Here is a 6000-nt window from a genome sequence, read left to right as displayed (position 1 = left end):
AAAAGATCAGAGCAGAAATCAATGAAATAGAAACTAAAAGAACAGTAGAACAGATCAACAAAACTAGGAGCTGGTTCTTTGAAAGAATTAATAAGATCCATAAACCCCTGGCCAGACTTATCAAAAAGAAAAGAGAAATGACCCAAATAAATAAAATCATGAATGAAAGAGGAGAGATCACAACCAACACCAAAGAAATACAAACAATTATAAGAACATATTATGAGCAACTATATGCCAGCAAATTAGATAATCTGGAAGAAACGGATGCATGCCTAGAGATGTATAAACTATCAAAACTGAACCAGGAAGAAATAGAAAACCTGGACAGACCTATAACCACTAAGGAAATTAAAGCAGTAATCAAAAATCTCCCAACAAACAAAAGCCCAGGGCCAGATGGCTTCCCAGGGGAATTCTACCAAACATCTAAAGTGTTTAACTCTTGATCTCAGCTGAGGTGTTGATCTCAGGATCCTGAGTCCAAGCCCTACATTGGGCTCCATGCTGGGTATGGAACCTACTTAAAAAAAATGGGTAAATGATTTGAATGGACACTTCTCCAAAGATATACAGACAAATTAACACACGAAAAGATGTCCAACATCACTAGCTATCAGGGAAAGGCAAATTAAAATCACAACAAGATACGAATTCATACTCAGTAGAATGGCTGTAATCAAAAACACAGAAAGTTACACGTGTTATTGAGTGTGTGGAGAAATTGGAATCCTCATACATTACTGATGGGAATATAAAATGGTGCAGCTTCTTTGGAAAAGAGTTTGGCAGTTCTTCAAATGGTTGAACACAGTTACCATACGGACCTAGCAATTCCACGTATAAGTATATACCCAAGAGAAATAAAACCATATGTTCACACAAAAACTTATACATGACTATTCATAACAGCATCATTCATAATAGCCAAAAAGTGGATACAACCAAAATGCCCATCAGTTGATGAATAGATAAATAAAATGTGGTATATCCATATGACAGAATATTATTCAACAAATTAAACATGATTAAAAAAAGAAGTACTGTTACATGCTAGAACATGAATGAACCTTGAAAACATTATGCTAAGTGAAAGCCAGTCAGAAAAGCTCACATATTTTATGATTCCATTTATATAAACTATCCAGAATAGGCAAGTCCATAAAGACATAAAGTAGATTAGTAGTTGCCTAGCATTAGAGGATTGGGGCTGGGGGATAAGGAGTGACTGCTAGTGGGTATAGGATTTGGGGAAGGGTTGATGCAAACAATGCTCTTAAAACATTGATTCTGAGGGGAGGACCTGGGTGGCTCAATCGGTTGAGCGATCAACTCTTGATTTTGGCTTGGGTCATGATCTCAGGGTCCTGGGATTGAGCCCCATGTCGGGCTCCATGCTCAGCTTGGAGTCTGCTTGGGTTTCTCTCTCCCTCTCCCTCTACTCCTCCCCGCCCCCCCCACATCCCCCCACCTCCCTCCCTTGAGCACATGCTCTCTCTCTAAAATAAATAAAATCTTCAAAAGAAAAAAACATTGATTGCAAGGATGTTTGCACAACTCTGAATATACCAAGAACCATTCTACTGTGCACTTTAAAAGGGTGAAGTGTATGGTGTGGGAAGTGTATCTCAAAATAGCTATTACTAAAAACAAAACAAAACAAAGCACAGAAGAGAAAGAGAAATTAGTTAAGTCAGAAATTAAAACCAGAAGTGACAAGGAATAAAGTAAATTCCTGGATCTTTCAGAATCATGAGGCAGACTCTAGATTTATCCTAGACATAAAATGAATTTTAAGAAAATTTTATCTAGCCTTTATGTGAAGAGCAATAGGATAGACATAAGGATTACATTCTTGTTGGTGAGTAGTGTATGAGGGAACTGGCACTCTCGTGCCCTGTTGGTGTATGGGTAAATTGGTGCAATGTGTCAAAATTTTAAACATCCATACCCTTTAATGTAGCAAACCTACTCCAAAGGATGAATGCATATAGATGTTCATTAAATCATGCTTTGTAATATTGAAAATTGGAAATACTCTATGTCCATCTATAAGCAATTTTTCTCAATCCTAGCCAATTCAGTCCTTTTATAATAAATATTTTGTTAACACTTCCTTTACAGTCCTGAAATGGAAGTCATAGATGCCTAAAACAAAATATACCTAATTGTAATATTAAAGAGAAATAAAAGGAAAGCAATTTGTAACAAAATATTATGTATTTCAAAATGTAAATACTCTAGACACAAAACATACTCTAGAGGGCAGTACCATCCAGTTAAGAACTCATTATCTACAGCAAGCTGGTTAAATTATGATATATCCAAACAAAGGAATGATGCATATCTAGATTCACTATCATATTATTGAACAAAAAAGCAGGTTGTAAAACAGCAATCATATAGGTAGTTTTACATGGGAAAAGGTCTAAAGAGATGCTCACTAGGATGTTGATGACAAGAACTGTCTCTAATGATGAGATTCATAAAGATTTTTGCTTTCTGCTTGTATATTTGAACCTTCTTGCCTCTATATAAATTTAAAAGCTTATGGCAAGTCCCAGTGGGACAATCACAACACAGATCCCTTGGGTTCTGGAGTGAAGTCATGTCATCTGCAGTGGAGTCTTAAATATCTTTTGTTGAATGGTTCCTGGCCTTTTCCATGCAGATACCAAAGATGGTGTTGGGGCTAGTCACAGTACATGGATAGCCAAGGCCATCTCCTGTGTTGTCAGGTGAGCATCATGGCTAAGTAGTACTGCCAGGCAGGAAGTTGGTGGTCATGCACTGTGAGGGCATCCACATTTCTGGCAATTTCTACTGAAACAAGTTGCAGTACCTGGTCTTCTTCCACAAATGCATGAACACCAACTCATCCTGTGGGCTCTACCACTTCCAGTCTCCTATTACTTCTGGACCCCTAGCTACATCTTTTGGCAGAATGGTACAAGGCATTTTGCTGCTCAAGACCAAGTAAGACCCAGCCACCTTGACTGCCTCATGGTATTTGATGGGATCCCACTCCTGCTCCTGTCACCCCCACCTCATAAGAAGAAAAAGTGAATGGTGGTTTTTACTGCCCTCAGGTTGTGCATCTGAAGCCCACTCAGAAGTTTGCATACCTGGGGCACCTGGCTGGCAAGGTTTCCTGGAAGTACAGGCCATGATGGCCACCCTAGAGGAAAAGAGAAAGGAGAAGCCCAAGTTCCATTATAGGAAGAAGTAGTAGCTCATGAGGTAGCAGAAACAGGCCAAGAAGGATGTGGAGAAGACAACTGATAAATACAAAGAGGTCCTCAAGACCCATGGACTCCTTGTTTGGGTCCAATAAAGACTTTATTTCTCATGGTTGGTCTTGCCTTCCCATCTTCCATTGGTACCCTAGGATGTGGGGGACCTAAATGTGGCAGTCCCACTGTCCAAGTGCCACAGGCAGCCACTTACGAGTGGCCCTGAAAGTAAGGGGAATACCTCTAAGTGAGCAGAGATTTGACTTGTGCATCTGGTAGTATACTCTGAGTGGAAAGTTATGGGCACTGGCAAAAGGCTTGTTTGCTTGGTCAGAGTCTGGAGGGAGAGAGGAGATAAAGAGGTCTGGGAAAGAGGCATGTGGTTGAATCTATAAAAGTGGATATGAAGTTTGATCTTTGTTTCACATGTTAATGCCCAACAGAGAGCATCCATCACAGAAGAGGCACTAAACAACTACAAGAAACAGTAACTTGTCACCCAGATAACATCACCCAGTCTCTGCCATTGGTTACACCGGTGTTGCGCCAACAAGGACGTGATAAGAATCGGGGCAGGAATGGAGATTATACATAGGCCCAATAGCATGGACGCCCACTTACAAGGCTTATCTATCTACTGCCACTATAAATTTCCAACTTGCCGGCAACAGAGACCAATGTTTGGCCCACAATATGGCACCATCCTTTTAGAAGACCTACCAGTTACTTGGTGGCAAGTTGTCTACATTGGATTCATTCCACCCTGGAAGTATTATCAGTCTACCTTGACTGGAATATCAACATATTCCAAGTTAGACCTCCTGCCTGAAGGTTCTTAACCAGTACCATTGAGGATTTAAAGTGTTTGGTCCAATGACCAGGTATTTAATACAGCAGTGAGCACATGACCATGGGATCCATTGATCTTTTCATAAACTACACCACCTAGACAAACTGCTAGACTGATAGAGCACTGGAATGACTTGTTGAAGATTCATTTGAGGTGCTAGCTTGCAAAGGATACCTTGTGAGGAGGGACATCATCTTCCAGGACTCAAGGTAAACTCATTACATGGTACAGGGTCCCCAATTCATTACATGGTACAGGGTCCCCAATAGGGAGAATACATGGGGGTCCAGTAGCTGAAGGGTGGAAGTAGGAGTATTTCTGTATACTGATAATAGGGATCCACTCTGGGAATTTTTAACCTTTTTTCCCCAGAGGTTAGAGGTTTTGGCTACCTCAGGAAGAGTCCCATTAAACCCCAGCTACTGCCGGCTAAAGTGCCAGGTCACTTCAAGGTCTTCGTTCCAAGAAACCAGCAGGAAAGTATAACTGACCCTAATCTTCAGTAGAACTGCTGTTATACAATACAGACAGGAAAGAATATGTTTGATACTCAAGTAATCCATTTGGGTGTCTTGGTTTCCACTTGACCAATTTAGATGGTACATGGACAAGTGCAACAGCCACAAATTGAGAAGGACCTAGTGATGAAGGGCTAAGTCCCCTCAGAGAAGAAGGTCTAGGTCACTGCACTAAATAAACTACCTTGACAAGCAGAGGGTGAGGGGAATCTAGAATGGGTAGCAGAGGAAGGAGATGATCAGCTTCAATTATGGCCCCAAAAGTAGCTTCAAGGGCCGTAGTTAATCCTACGAACACTTTTCTTATAAATTTCTCCAGGAAGAGACCCAATGGAACTTTGGAAGAGCTGCTTCTAGAACTTATTATATGTAAAGGGGTGAATGGTCATAGATAATGTGGTACACTGCAGAGATCTCCCCATCTAGGACCAAAGTCATTCCACCAGCTGCTAGAAGTATTAGAGGCTGATAGCTTTCAACTGAATCCTACTCCAGAACTTACCTTTGGCTCAGGAGGGCCTCCTTGCTTTTCTGGGTTTGGCCAAAATGATCGGTCATTGAGGTAGCATAAAGTCTTCAGAACTCTCTGTAGGAAAGGCTGATGCCTTTGCTGGACTGCATCACAGTTTAACTTCTTCCTCTGTCCAATCTTACTTCCCTTACTCATTCCAGAGGTGGGTCCCAAGAACAATCTCCAATGAAATTTCTGCACCTGAATCTCTGTGTCAAAGTATATTTCCTGGGGAATTCAATCTGTGATAGATTCCCTTCCCTGTGTATCTTATAACTGTTAAGACCTTTTGTAAGTTTTTTAAAAACTAAAAGTTGCTTAAATAAAAAAGGGGATTTATTGGCTCACATAACTGAGCAGGTATCAGGATTGATTTGATTCAGTGGCTTAATAATGTCAAGGACTTGGTTTTGCTCCTTCTCTGCTCTGCCTTAGAGAGAATCAGCATTATCCTAAAGCCAGCTTTGTTCACAATGACAGTAGCTGCAGTAATTCCAGGGTTTATATTCTCAACCCTCACCATCCAAATGGAAAGATGGAAAGAGAGCAGGCTTTAGCAGCTTTATTTAAAGAATAAGGAAAAATCTTTCTCAGAGTCAAGAGCAATTCAAGGTTCACAGACACAAACTGGTCAAAGTCTGGGTTTCCTAAACCACTCACTGTGGCAAGAAGTATGGGATTACCTTGAGTGCTTTAAAATAATCAGAGTTCATTCCTGGAATTGTTGGTATGTTTTAATCTTTGCCTTCTACAACCACATGGATGCTTCACCAGGGGGAGCGATGGAAGGGATGTTGTGGAGACAAACTATATTCTTTTGCTAGGGCTGCCATAACAAGGGACCACAGACTGGGTGCTTAAACAAAAGAAATCTATTTCCTTACAGTT

The 6000-nt window shown here is 40.7% G+C and overlaps 1 long non-coding RNA gene and 1 pseudogene across 1 annotated transcript in view; one reads left to right on the top strand and one right to left on the bottom strand.

Annotated features, from left to right (window-relative positions):
* Positions 1-6000, bottom strand: part of LOC145721774 (uncharacterized) — a 95025-nt gene that overhangs the window by 82121 nt on the left and 6904 nt on the right. The gene's annotated exons all lie outside the window — the stretch shown is intronic.
* On the top strand, positions 2305-3334 carry LOC102739812 (putative ribosomal protein uL13-like; annotated as a pseudogene).

The sequence above is a fragment of the Leptonychotes weddellii genome, chromosome 5, assembly GCF_054177405.1.
Source record: "Leptonychotes weddellii isolate Sample4059 chromosome 5, ASM5417740v2, whole genome shotgun sequence".
Lineage (NCBI taxonomy): Eukaryota > Metazoa > Chordata > Mammalia > Carnivora > Phocidae > Leptonychotes > Leptonychotes weddellii.
This window is presented reverse-complemented; position numbering and strand designations above follow the sequence as displayed.